The 13230-nt window shown below is 46.4% G+C and overlaps 1 non-coding gene across 1 annotated transcript; it reads left to right on the top strand.

Annotated features, from left to right (window-relative positions):
- The first annotated feature begins 1084 nt into the window (after positions 1-1084).
- On the top strand, positions 1085-1219 carry LOC115896681. The gene has a single exon (XR_004056586.1). It is a non-coding gene; the product is annotated as a small nucleolar RNA SNORA70 (small nucleolar RNA).
- The last annotated feature ends 12011 nt before the right edge of the window (positions 1220-13230 follow it).

Here is a 13230-nt window from a genome sequence, read left to right as displayed (position 1 = left end):
TGAGCCAAGATCGCACCACTGCACTCCAACCTGGGCAACAGAGCAAGACTTCTTCTCAAAAAAAAAAAAAAAAAAAAGAGTTGGAAAGCAGACTCTGCACTCCCTTAACTCCAGGAGACACAGGTCACGTTTTCCAGATCTCTCTTAGCATCTTTTGCTCCAGTACAGAACAGCACTTTGGCTAATGGAGCCTTCTGACTTGACTTCAGGTCCAGGGTAAGAATAGCCCTCACCTCTAGGCCAGTAACTCCTTTCAAAGAAATCCTGTGTCTCCTCCGATCAGTCTCCTCAATGACTCTCCTGGTTACTCTTCTCTATGGTCTGGAGATATGTAATGAACTATATGCCATAGGATGGGTTAGCAGCTTCTAGTAGGTTCTGCTTGATTGGTGCACTTTAGAAAGAGGAAGACATGTCAGCTATTTTCCTCAGACTGGAGACTGAACCGGGAGCCCGAGATAATCAGTAAGACCCCATTTAACATTCTGTAGGTTCTTCATGCTACCCCTAGAGGGGGCCATACAGCGCTCTTCTGCATTCTTATCATAACTTAAAGGGAAATTTCCACAATGTCCAGAGCCTCGATGTCCTGCAAATGAAGGAGGGGAATGTCCTCTAGTTTCTTGCAGCAGGAACCCACTTAGGTGGCACCAACCTGGTTCCAGATGGAACAGTATATCTATAAAGGAAAAGTGTTGGGCGCGGTGGTTCACGCCTGTAATCCCAGCACTTTGGGAGACCAAGGCGGGTGGATTACCTGAGTTTGGGAGTTCGAGACCACCCTGACCAACATGGAGAAACCCCGTCTCTACGAAAAATACAAAATTAGCTGGGCATGATGGTGCATGCCTGTAATCCCAGCTACTCGGGAGGCTGAGGCAGGAGAATCACTTGAACCCAGGAGGTGGAGGTTGCAGTGAGCCGAGACCGTGCCATTGCACTCCAGCCTGGGCAACAAGAGCAAAACTCTGTCTCAAAAAAAAAAAAAAAAAAAGGAAAAGTGACGGCATTTACATCCTAAATTTGAAGAATCTGATTCTGTTGGCAGCTCATACCATTGTTGCCATTGAAAACCCTTCTGATTCTGCAGCCAATTAAGCTGACTGAGTTCCTTTCCTCATGGGGGCCCAGTGTGCAGTCGCTGCAAACAGCAGCTTCCTTGGTAGTGTATGCAGCCTGTTTATTGTATGGGTTGCTCTAAGGGACCTTGGAGACAGGTGATGGATGTTCATGTTTCTGACTTTGCACTACCCCAGTGTAGGCTCCGAACAGGCATGTGAGGTGCCTTTGGAAAGTTCCAGGGCACTGTGGCCAGGGTTCGCATTGGCCAAGTTCTCATGTCCATCTGCACCAAGCTGCAGAACAAGGAGCATGTGATTGAGGCCCTGCACAGGGCCAAATTCAAGTTTCCTGGCCACCAGAGGATCGACATCTCAAAGAAGTGGGGCTTCATCAAGTTCAATGTCGATGCATTTGAAGACATGGTGGCTGAGAAGTGGCTGATCCCAGATGGCTGTGGGATCAAGTACATCCCCAGTCGTGGCCCTCTGGACAAGTGACGGGCCCTGCACTCATGAAGGCTTCCATTGTGCTGCCCCCTCTTAATATTCACCAATACGTTCTACTTCCTGTCCAAAAAAAAATTAAAACCCTTCTGATGTCAGTCTCATATCCTCCTGGAATCCTGGTCAGTGGGCTGAGCTAAGCTTTGCTGCTGCCACAGGAGCCACTCCTATTGCTGGCTACTTCACTCCTGGAACCTTCACTAACCAGGTCCAGGCAGCCTTCTGGGAACTGCATCTGTTGGTAGATACTGATCCCAGCATAGCCACTGGCCTCTCACAGAGGCATCTCATGATAACCTACCTACCATATGTCTGTGGAACACAGGTTCTCCTCTGCGCTGTGTGGATATTTCCATCCCATGCAACAATGGAGCTCTCTCAGGGGGTCTGATGTGGGGAGTGCTGGCTAAGGGAGTTCTGCATATGCCTGGCGCTGTCTCCTGTGGACACCCACAAGAGGTCATGCCTGATCTCTGCTTCTACAGAGACCCTGAAGAGATTGAAAAACTCACGCCTGTAATCCCAGCACTTCGGGAGGCCAAGGAAAGTGGATCATGAGGTCAGTAGATCGAGACCATCCTGGCTAACACAATGAAACCCTGTCTCTACTAACAATACAAAAAACTAGCCAGGCGTGGTGGCACATGCCTGTCGTCCCAGCTACTTGGGAGGCTGAGACAGGAGAATCACTTGAACCCGGGAGGTGGAGGTTGCAGTGAGCCAAGATCGTGCCACTGCACTCCACACTCTAGCCTGGGTGACAGAACGAGACTCCATCTCAAAAAAAAAAGACAGAAAAGAAAAAAAAAAAAAGAACAGGCTACTGCTGAAAAAGCTATGACCACAGATGACAGAGGAATTTCAGATTTAATGGTGAATGGACTGCTCCAGCTCCTGAGTTCACTGCTACTCAGCCTGAGGTTGCACACTGGTCGGAGGCATGCAGGTACCCAGTGTCTATCCAGCAGTTCTCTACTGAAGACGTGAAACGCTCAGCCTGCCATGGAAGACTGACCTGCAGCTCCCATTCCTCAGGCCACTAAATGGGTAGGAACAACCACTGTGTGGTCTTAAGCTGTTCTTCCACAAGCTTTTTTTTTTTTTTTTTTTTTTTGAGATGAAGTCTTACTTTGTCAGACTGAAGTGCAATGGTGCAATCTTGGCTCACTGAGACCTCTGCCTCCCGGATTCAAGTGATTCTCATGCCTCAGCCTTCCAAGTTGCTGGGATTACAGACACCTGTCACCACGCCTGGCTAATTTTTCCGTAGCTTTAGTAGAGGCGGGGCTTCACCATGTTGGCCAGACTGGTCTTGAACTCCTGACCTCAGATGATCCACCTGCCTCGGCCTCCCAGAGTGCTGGGATTACAGGCATGAGCCACTGCACCCAGCTCCGCAGACTCTTAAGCAACATGAAAATAAGACTGATGGAAAATAAACATTAGTTTCTAAAAATAACAACAGAGGCAGGCAGATTTCCACCAGGGGTGTGGATCACTTGAGGTCAGGAGTTTGAAACCAGCCTGGCCAACATGGTGAAACTCTGTCTCTACTAAAAGTACAAAAAACTAGTTGGGCGTGGTGGCACATACCTGTGGTCCCAGCTACTCTGGAGGCCGAGGCAAGAGAGTCACTTGAACCTGTGAGTCAGGGGTTGCAGTGAGCCAAGTTCGCACCACTGTACTCCAGCCTGGCAAAAGAGTGAGACTCCATCTCAAGAAAAAAAAAAAAAAGAGACAAGTTCCCCAAAGCTGGAACCTAGCTTTTCACAGTGTCCAGAACATAGTTAGTATTCATGTAACGCTATGATTCCCCACTGGGAAATTTTAGAAGAAACTGCAACTTCAAACCTTAGATTAAAAAGCAACTGTCTTGCTGGGCACAGTGACTCACATTTGTAATCCCAGCACTTTGGGAGGTGGAGGGGAGCCGATCACCTGAGGTCAAGAGTTCAAAACCAGCCTGGCCAACATGGTGAAACCCCGTCTCTACTACAAAAAACAAAACAAAACAAAACAAAACAAAACCATGCACACACACAACGAAAATTAGCCAGGCGTGATGGTGGGTGCCTGTAATCCCAGCTACTTGAGAGGCTGAGGCAGGAGAATCGCTTGAACCCAGAAGGTGGAGGTTGCAGTGAGCCAAGATTGCACCACTGTCCTGGGTGACAGAACGAGACTACGTCTCAAAAACAAAACAAAAAACAACAGTCTTAAACTAATGTGTTTGACTAAGATGGATAACAGGGATTGGATTTACATTTCCACTTTAAACAACTAAAAACTTGACAGAATATATGAAATAAGTGTTTTCAGACGTCACATAGTCAGCACAGGGCAATCACGCTTGAGGGGGGAAACAGATGATTGCCCGGCTGAGTTCTAGGAGCGTTTCCAGGCCACAGCAAAGGGAGCGGGGATGTGTGGAGCCTGCTTGTCTCCCTGAGTTGAGGTAGTGTTGGGAGTTTGGGGAGGCCCAGGTGGCTAGTGTTTGCAGGGCAGAGTACTGGGGAGGAGAGAGTTACACACAGAGAGACCCAGACAGCTGCAGAAGGCTCCCTTCAAGTCTTCAACTGAAGACGAATCAGCAAAGGCTTGTATAGAAACTGTCAGGCCTCTGAGCCCAAACTAAGCCATCATATCCCCTGTGACCTGCATGTACACATCCAGATGGCCTGAAGCAACTGAAGATCCACAAAAGAAGTGAAAATAGCCAGGTCCTGCCTTAACTGATAACAGTCCACCATTGTGATTTGTTCCTGCCCCACCCTAACTGGTCAATTGACCTTATGACAATATACCCTCCCCGCCCTTGCAGTAATGTACTTTGTGATATTCCCCCGCCCTTAAGAAGGTACTTTGTAATATTCTCCCACCCTTGAGAATGTGCTTTGTAAGATCCACCCCCTGCCCCCCAAAAAATTGCTCCTAACTCCACCGCCTATCCCAAACCTGTAAGAACTAATGATAATCCCACCACCTTTTGCTGACTCTCTTTTCAGACTCAGCCCGCCTGCACCCAGGTGATTAAAAAGCTTTATTGCTCACACAAAGCCTGTTTGGTGGTCTCTTCACACGGAGGCGTGTGACAGAAACCACTTGAGGCTGGGCGTGGTGGCTCATGCCTGTAATCCCAGCACTTTGGGAGGCCGAGGCAGGTGGATTACCTGAAGTCACGAGTTCGAGACCAGCCTGACCAACATGGTAAAACCCTGTCTCTACTAAAAATACAAAAAAAATTAGCCAGGGGTGGTGGCGGGCACCTGTAATCTCAGCTGCTTGGGACGCTAAGGCAGGAGAATCGTTTGAACCTGGGAGGCGGAGGTTGTGATAAGTCGAGATTCCAGCCTGGGCAACAAGAGTGAAAACTCCGTCTCAAAAAAAAAAAAAAAAAAGAGAGAAAAGTAACCACTTGAAGCTGGAGAAAGAATCCCCTCAAAAGAATCATCCCTAGAGCTCACACAGGGCTGGGGATCGCTCACATTCCCACCAGGCAGAGCAGGAACACCTCATCCTGTCCAGGGCATCCAGTAGAGTACTCAAGAGTTTTTGCCTCAGAAATGGTGAGAAAACTGGCTCTAGATAATAGGCTGCTTTAATTCCACCTAATGAAACTGAAAAGCAAGATTCACGATGAATCAAACTCATTCTGAGAATCTTAACTGTGTGACAAAACAAATCTCAATAGTATTTTTTTTTTTTTTTTTTGAGATGGATTCTTGCTCTGTCACCCAGGCTGGAGTGCGGTGGCACGATCTCAGTTCACTGCAACCTCTGCCTCCTGGGTTCAAGCCATTCTCCTGGCTCAGCCGCCCCAGTAGCTGGGATTACAGGTGTGCGCCATCACGCTTGGCTAATTTTTGTATTTTTCAGTAGAGACGGGATTTCACCATGTTGGTCGGGCTGGTCTCAAACTCCTGACCTCAGGTGATCCACCTGCCCTGGCCTCCCAAAGTGCTGGGATTATAGGCGTGAGCCACTGCGCCTGGCCAACTCGATAGTATTTTTAATTTAATTTTTAAAGACAAGGTCTCACTCTATCACCCAGGCTGGAGTGCAGTGGCTTGATCTTGGCTCACTGGAGCCTTGACCTCCTGGACTCAAGAGATCCTTCTCAGCCTCCAAGTAGCTGGGTAGCTAGAACTACAGGTGCATGCCACCCCACCTGGCTAATTTTTTTTTTTTTTTTAAATTTTAGTAGAGACAGGGTCTCACTATATTGCCCAGGCTGGTCTTGAACTTCTGGGCTCAAGCTATCCCCTGCCTTGGACTCCCAAAGTGCTGAAATTACAGGAGTGAACCACCATGCTGGGCAGTATTTTTTTTAAATACAAGAATATTCAGCACTCGGCCAAGCATGGTGGCTCACGTCTATAATCCCAGCACTTTGGGAGGCCAAGGTGGGCTGATTACTTGAGGTCAGGAGTTTGAGACCAGCCTGGTCAACAGGGAGAAACCCTGTCTCTACTAAAAATACAAAAATTAGCCAGGCATGGTGGCACGTGCCTGTAGTCCCTACTACTTAGGAGGCTGAGGCAGGAGAATCCCTTGAACCTGGGAGGCAGAGGTTGCAGTGATCCGACGCTGTGCCACTGTACTCCAGCCTGGGCAACAGAGGGAGACACCGTCTCCAAAAAAAAAAACAAACAAACAAATATTCAGCACTCATCAAGGTAAAACTCACAATACCTGGCACCCCTGGCATCTGATCAAAACTTACCTGATGGCGCCAGGTGCGGTGGCTCACACCTGTAATCCCAGCACTTGGGGAGGCCGAGGCAGGTGGATCACGAGGTCAGGAGATTGAGACCATCCTGGCTAACATGGTGAAACCCCGTCTCTACTAAAATACAAAAAATTAGCCGGGCATGCTGGCGGGTGCCTGTAATCCCAGCACTTGGGAAGGCCGAGACAGGCGGATCTCGAGGTCAGGAGATTGAGACTATCCTGGCTAACATGGTGAAATCCCGTCTATATATACAAACAATTAGCCGGGCGTGGTGGCAGGCACCTGTAGTCCCAGCTAATTGGGAGGCTAAGGCAGGAGAATGGCGGGAACCCGGGAGGTGGAGCTTGTAGTGAGCTGAGATCGTGCTACTGCACTCCAGGCTGGGCTACAGAGTGAGACTCTGTCTCAAAAAAACAGAAACAAAAACAAAAACAAAAAACTTATCTGGTCGCGAAGAAGGAAAATATGACCCATAAGGAGGATAAAAATCGGTCAATCAAAAGAGACAGAAAGTGCATCAGGCCGCACTTTCCAGAACCTCGTTGAGGTTTGCTTTCTCCTGGTTTCCTCCTCAAACTCCAACTGCAAATTCAGCAATCCAAGGACAAGTGGATTGCTCTCACCATGACCAGAATTCCCCTGGGATCCGTGCTTGGCAGTGGTGCCACCTCCCGAACCCAGACAGGAGTTGATGATCCAAGGAAGGTGCTTCCGGGTCCTGAAGAGGGCTCCTGGACCACCAGCCCCTGAGCCGGCAGCCCCACAGCCCCCACCGCGCCTGTCCAGACCTTGCGGACCCTGGGTGCTCAGGTGTGGGTTTAGTGCAGCACTGCTTGCTGCTCCTGTCACTGCCGCCTCAGTCACATAGATTCAGCTGGTATTGGCACCTCTCTGTTTTTGTGTGCATCTGTTTCCTGGCAAGGTTGATCACTCGGCATGTCCGAATACTGCCTACATCGTCTCATGGCACATGCATCCTGCCCACATGTATGAAACGAAGCAGAGGATATATTGTGAACACTGGTGGGCTTGGCTTCTTGTGTTGGTGGCATTGTCCCTAGTATAGTATTTCCTACTGTTGTTACTATTATTATTGAGTTGGGGTTTTGTTCTGTCGCCCAGGCTGGAGTACAGTGGTGCCATCATGGCTCACTGCATTCTCTAAATCCTGGGCTTAAGGGATTCTCCTGTCTCAGGGTCCCTAATAGCTAGGACTACGGCTGGTGCCACTACACCTGGATAATTTTATTTATTTATTTATTTATTTATTTATTTATTTATTTATTTATTTATTGAGACAGAGAGTCTCACTCTGTTGACCATGCTGGAGTGCAATGGAACTGCAACCTCTGCCTGCCGGGTTCAAGTGATTCTCCTGCTTCAGCCTCCCGAGCAGTTGGGATTACAGGTGCCTGCTACCATGCCTAATTTTTGTGGTTTTTTTTTTTTTTTTTTTGAGATGGAGTCTCGCTCTGTGGCCCAGGCTAGAGTGCAGTGGCGCGATCTCGGCTCACTGCAAGCTCCACCTCCCGGGTTCACGCCATTCTCCTGTCTCAGCTTCCCGAGTAGCTGGGACTACAGGCGCCCGCCACCGTGCCCGGCTAATTTTTTGTATTTTTTAGTAGAGATGGGGTTTCACCATGTTAGCCAGGATGGTCTCGAACTCCTGACCTCGTGATCTGCCTGCCTCGGCCTCCCAAAGTGCTGGGATTACAGGCGTGAGCCACCGCGCCTGGCCTTTTTTTTTTTTTTTTAAAGCAGAGACAGGGTTTCACCAAGTTGGCTAGGCTGGTCTCAAACTCCTGACCTCAAGTGATCCACCCACCTCGGCCTCCCTAAGTACTGGGATTACAGGCGTGAGCCACTGGGCCCAGCCTATTTTTTTATTTTTTTGTAGAGACAGGATCTGGCTATGTTGCTCAGGTTAGTCTTGAACTCCTGAGCCCAGGCATTCCTCCCAACTTGGCCTCCCGAAGTTTTGGGATTACAGGCATCAGCTACTGAGGCTGTTATTTTGTACTGTCCAAAATTTTAACTTTCCAACTACTCAAAGTTGTTGAACTTTTACTTTTTTCTTTCTTTCTTTCTTTCTTTTTTTTTTTTTTTGAGACAGTTTCGCTCTTGTTGCCCAGGCTGGAGTGCAATGGCATGATCTTGGTTCACTGCAACCTCTGCCTCCTGAGTTCAAGTGATTCTCCTGCCTCAGCCTCCCGAGTAACTGGGATTACAGGCATGTGCCACCATGCTTGGCTAATTTTTGTATGTTTAGTAGAGATGGGGTTTCTTCGTGTGGGTCAGGCTAGTCTTGAACAACCAACTTCAGGTGATCCGCTCTCCTCAGCCTCCTAAAATGCTGGGATTACAGGCGTGAGCCACAGTGCCCAGCCTGAACTTTTACTTTTATGTAATATCTTCAGTTCTTAGTAAGAATCCTCTACATTTGGGATAAATGTTGTCTTTTGTTTTCAACTACTTTTTCTTTGGCTTTCTCTCTCTCTCTCTCTCTCTCTCTCTCTCTCTCTCTCTCTCTCTCTCTCTGTGTGTATGTGTGCGTGTGTATTCATGTTTTCTTAATCCATCTGAATTGTTGTGTCGGTTTTCCATGCGAATTTCCAGTTACCTCCGCAGTATTCGTCTCAGAATGCTTCCTTTTTGTGCTACTTTTTGATATCTATTTTCTAGTACAGTAAACATCTGTTTCTGATAAAAACAAACAAACACAAACACAAACAAAACACACACACACACACACAAACATACTCAGATATAACTCAAATGATGGCCGGACGCGGTGGCTCATGCCTGTAATCCCAGCACTTTGGGAGGCCAAGGCAGGTGGATCATGAGGTCAGGAGTTCAAGACCAGCCTGGCCAATATGGTGAAACCCTGTGTCTGCTAAAAATATAAAACATTAGGTGGGTGTAGTGGTGCCCGCCTGTAGTCCCAGCTACTTGGGAAGCTGAGGCAGGAGAATTGCTTGAACCCAGGAGGTGGAGGTTGCAGTGAGCTGAGATCGCACCACTGCACTCCAGCCTGCACAACAGGGCAAGACTCTGTCTCAACAAAAAAAAAAAAAGGAAAGAAAGAAAGAAAGAGAGAGAGAGAAAGAATGAACACAAATGATAAAATTAGCAGAAAAAGACAATAAACAGATATTATATTATATATGGTCAAGAATGCAGAAAAAAACATAGGCATTAAAGGAAAACATGAATGATGTAGAAAAATAAACAAACAAAAAACAAAAAAAACAAAACTCTTAGGGATATAGCTTGGTGTGGGTGGCGCATGCCTGTAGTCCCAGCTATTTGGGAGGCTGAGGCGGGAGAATCACTTGAACCCAGGAAGTGGAGGTTACAATGAGCCAAGATCGTGCCACTGCACTCCAGCCTGGGCAACAGAGTGAGGCTCTGTCTCAAAAAAAGAACTTTCAGAGATAAAAAGTATGTGTAAGATAATGAGAGGCCGGGCACGGTGGCTCACGCCTGTAATCCCAGCACTTTCGAAGGCCGAGGAGGGCAGATCACGAGGTCAGGAGATAAAAGACCATCCTGGTTCACATGATGAAACCCCATCTCTACTGAAAATACAAAAAATTAGCCGGGCGTGGTGGCGGGCTCCTGTAGTCCCAGCTACTTGGGAGGCTGAGGCAGAAGACTGGCGTGAACCCGGGAGGTGGAGCTTGCAGTGAGCGAAGATCACGCCACTGCACTCCAGCCTGGGCAATGAAGCGAGACGCCATCTCCAAAAAAAAAAAAAAAAAAAAAAAGATAATGAGAAATACACTGAATGGGATTAACAGCAAATTACACAATAAACAAAAGAAGATTCGTGGAACATAGGGATATAGTAAAATAGAAGTTATCAAAAATGAGCCAGGCGCGGTGGCTCAAGCCTGTAATCTCAGCAGTTTGGGAGGCCGAGGCGGGTGGATCACGAGGTCAGGAGATTGAGACCATCCTAGCTAACACGGTGAAATCCCGTCTCTACTAAAAATACAAAAAATTAGCCGGGCGTGGTGGTGGGCGCCTGTAGTCCCAGCTACTCAGGAGACTGAGGCAGGAGAATGGTGTGAACCCGGGAGGTGGAGCTTGCAGTGAGCCAAGATCTCGCCACTGCACTCCAGCCTGAGCAACAGAGTGAGACTCTGTCTCAAAAAAAAAAAAAAAAAAACATATATATATATATATATATAAATTATCAGAAATGAAACATTGAGAAAAAAAAAGACTAAAGAAAATAGAATATCAGTGAGCTATAGGACAAATCAAATATCCCAATGTATGTGGAGCTGGAATCTCTTAGGAGAGGAGGTAAAAAAGGGAAAAGGAAATATTTTAGTATTTTAAATAATAATGGCTTCAAATGTTCTATATTTAATGGAAACTATATGTCCACAGATCCAAGAAAATCAAAGGACCCCAGACAAAAGAAACATGAAACTATACTACATTTTACTGTATAATATATATACTATATATTATAATCAGATTGCTTAAAATCAGGAATAAAGAGAAAATCTTAAAAGTAGTCAGAGAAATAAGACATTGCATAGAGAGGAAAAAATATTAAAATGACAGCTGACTTCTTGTTAGAAGAAAAAAATAAAGCAAGCCAGAAGACATTGGGGCAACATCTTTAAACTACTAAAATAAAAAAACTTCTGCCAGGTGCGGTGGCTCACTCCTGTAATCCCAGCACTTTGGGAGGCTGAGGAGGCGGATCACCTGAGGTCAGGAATTCAAGACCAGCTGACAAACATAGAGAAACCCCACCTCTACTAAAAATACAAAATCAGCCTGGTGTGGTGGTGCATGCCTGTAATCCCAGCTACTTGGGAAGTTGAGGCAGGCGAATCACTTGAACCTGGGAGGCGGAGGTTGCAGTGAGCCAAGATGGCACCATTGCACTCCAGTCTGGGCAACAAGAGCAAAACTCCGTCTCAAAAAGAAAAAAAGAAAAAGAAGAACAAAGTAAGAAGAAAGAAGAAAGAAAGAAAATAAAGTAAGAAAGAAAAAGAAAGGAAGGAAGGAAGGAAGGAAGGAAGGAAGGAAGGAAGGAAGGAAGGAAGGAAGAAGAAGAAGAAGAAGAAGAAGAAGAAGAAGAAGAAGAAGAAGAAGAAGAAGAAGAAGAAGAAGAAGAAGAAGAAGAAGAAGAAGAAGAAGAAGAAGAAGAAGAAGAAGAAGAAGGAGAAGAAAGAAAGAGGAAAGAAAGAAAGACTTCTAAAAAAAAAAAAAAAAAAAAACACGAGAGACTAGGTGTGGTGGCTCACGCCTGTAATCCCAGCACTTTGGGAATCCAAAGCAGGAAGACTGCTTGAGCCCAGGAGTTTGAGACCAGTCTGGACAACATGGAGAAACAATATCTCAATAACACATACAAAAATTAGCCAGGTGTGGTCTAGCGCACACCCGTAGTCCTAGCTACTGGGGACGCTGAGACAGGATGATCGCTTGAGCCCAGGAGGTTGAGGCTGCAGTGAGCTGTGATCACACTTCAGCCTCGATGACTTGTGAGACCCTGTCTCAAAACAAGCAAACAAAGAAACAGAGGATATTTTGGTATTTTTTGTCCTTTGGTTAGGGAAAGATATTTTAAGATATTTTAGACACTACATCAAAAGCATGATCCATATGAGAAAGAGCCTGATAAATGAAATTTCATAAAAATTAAAATCTTCTACTCTTCAAAAGACACCGTTAAGGAAATGAAAAGACAATTCACAGGCTGGGAGAAAATATTTGCAAATCACCTAGATGATAAAGAACTTGTATCCAGAATATACAGACCTCCCAAAACTCAATCATGAGAAACCAATAACCCAACTTTTAAAAATGGGCATAAAAACCTGGTGAGATGGTTCAAGCCTCTAATCCCAGCTACTAAGGAGGCTGAGATGAGAGGATTACTCCAGGCCAGCAGTTCCAGACCAACCTGGGCAACCTGGGCAACATAGTGAGACCTCGTCTATTTAAAAAAAAAATGGTGTGGGGAGGAATGGAGGGCCGGGCGTGGTGGTTCACACCTGTAATCCCAGCACTTTAGGAGGTCTAGGAAGGCAGATCACAGTAGGTCAGGAGTTAAAGACCAGCCTGGCCAACAGGGTGAAGCCCCGTCTCTACTAAAAATACAAAAATTAGCCAGATGTGGTGGTGGGCACCTGTAACCCCAGCTACTTGAGAGACTGAGCCGAGGGCATTGTTCACTTAAGGTCAGAAGTTTGAGACCAGCCTGACCAACATGGTGAGACTCCATCTCTACTAAAAATAGAAAAAAATACAAAAATTAGACTGGCATGGTGGCACATGCCTGTAATCTCAGCTATTCGGGAGACTGAGGCAGGAGAATCGCTTGAACTCGGGAGGCAGAGGTTGCAGTGAGCTGAGAAAGCGCCACTGCACTCCAGCCTGGGTGACAAAGCAAGACTCCGTCTCAAAAAAAAAAAAAAGAAGGCGGCAAAAGATTTAACAAAAGGAGGCAAAAGATTTAAACAGACATTTCACCAAAGATGTTATGTGAATAGCAAATAAGCACATGAAAACACGTTGACCATCATTAGTTGTTAGGGAAATGCAAATTAAAACCACAATAAGATGCCTCTGCACACATAATAGATCGTCTGAAATGAAAATGTGTTAGTGAGGATAAGGATGTGTAGGAACTAAAACAATCACACATGGCAATTTACTGTAAAATGGTACTACAACTTCAATAACTTTGGAAAACAGTTTGGTCATTTCTCTTCTTCTTCTTTCTCCTCCTTCTCCTTCTCCTTCTTCTTCTTCTTCTTTTTTTTTTTTTCTTTGAGACAGTCTCACTCTGTTGTCCAGGCTGGAGTGCACTGGTGCGATCTCGACTCACTGCAGCCTCAACCTCCCAGGCTCAGGCAAGAGCTCAGACAAGCCTCTCGCCTCAACCTTCTGAGTAGCTGG

Source organism: Rhinopithecus roxellana, chromosome 3 (genome assembly GCF_007565055.1).
Source record: "Rhinopithecus roxellana isolate Shanxi Qingling chromosome 3, ASM756505v1, whole genome shotgun sequence".
Lineage (NCBI taxonomy): Eukaryota > Metazoa > Chordata > Mammalia > Primates > Cercopithecidae > Rhinopithecus > Rhinopithecus roxellana.
This window is presented reverse-complemented; position numbering and strand designations above follow the sequence as displayed.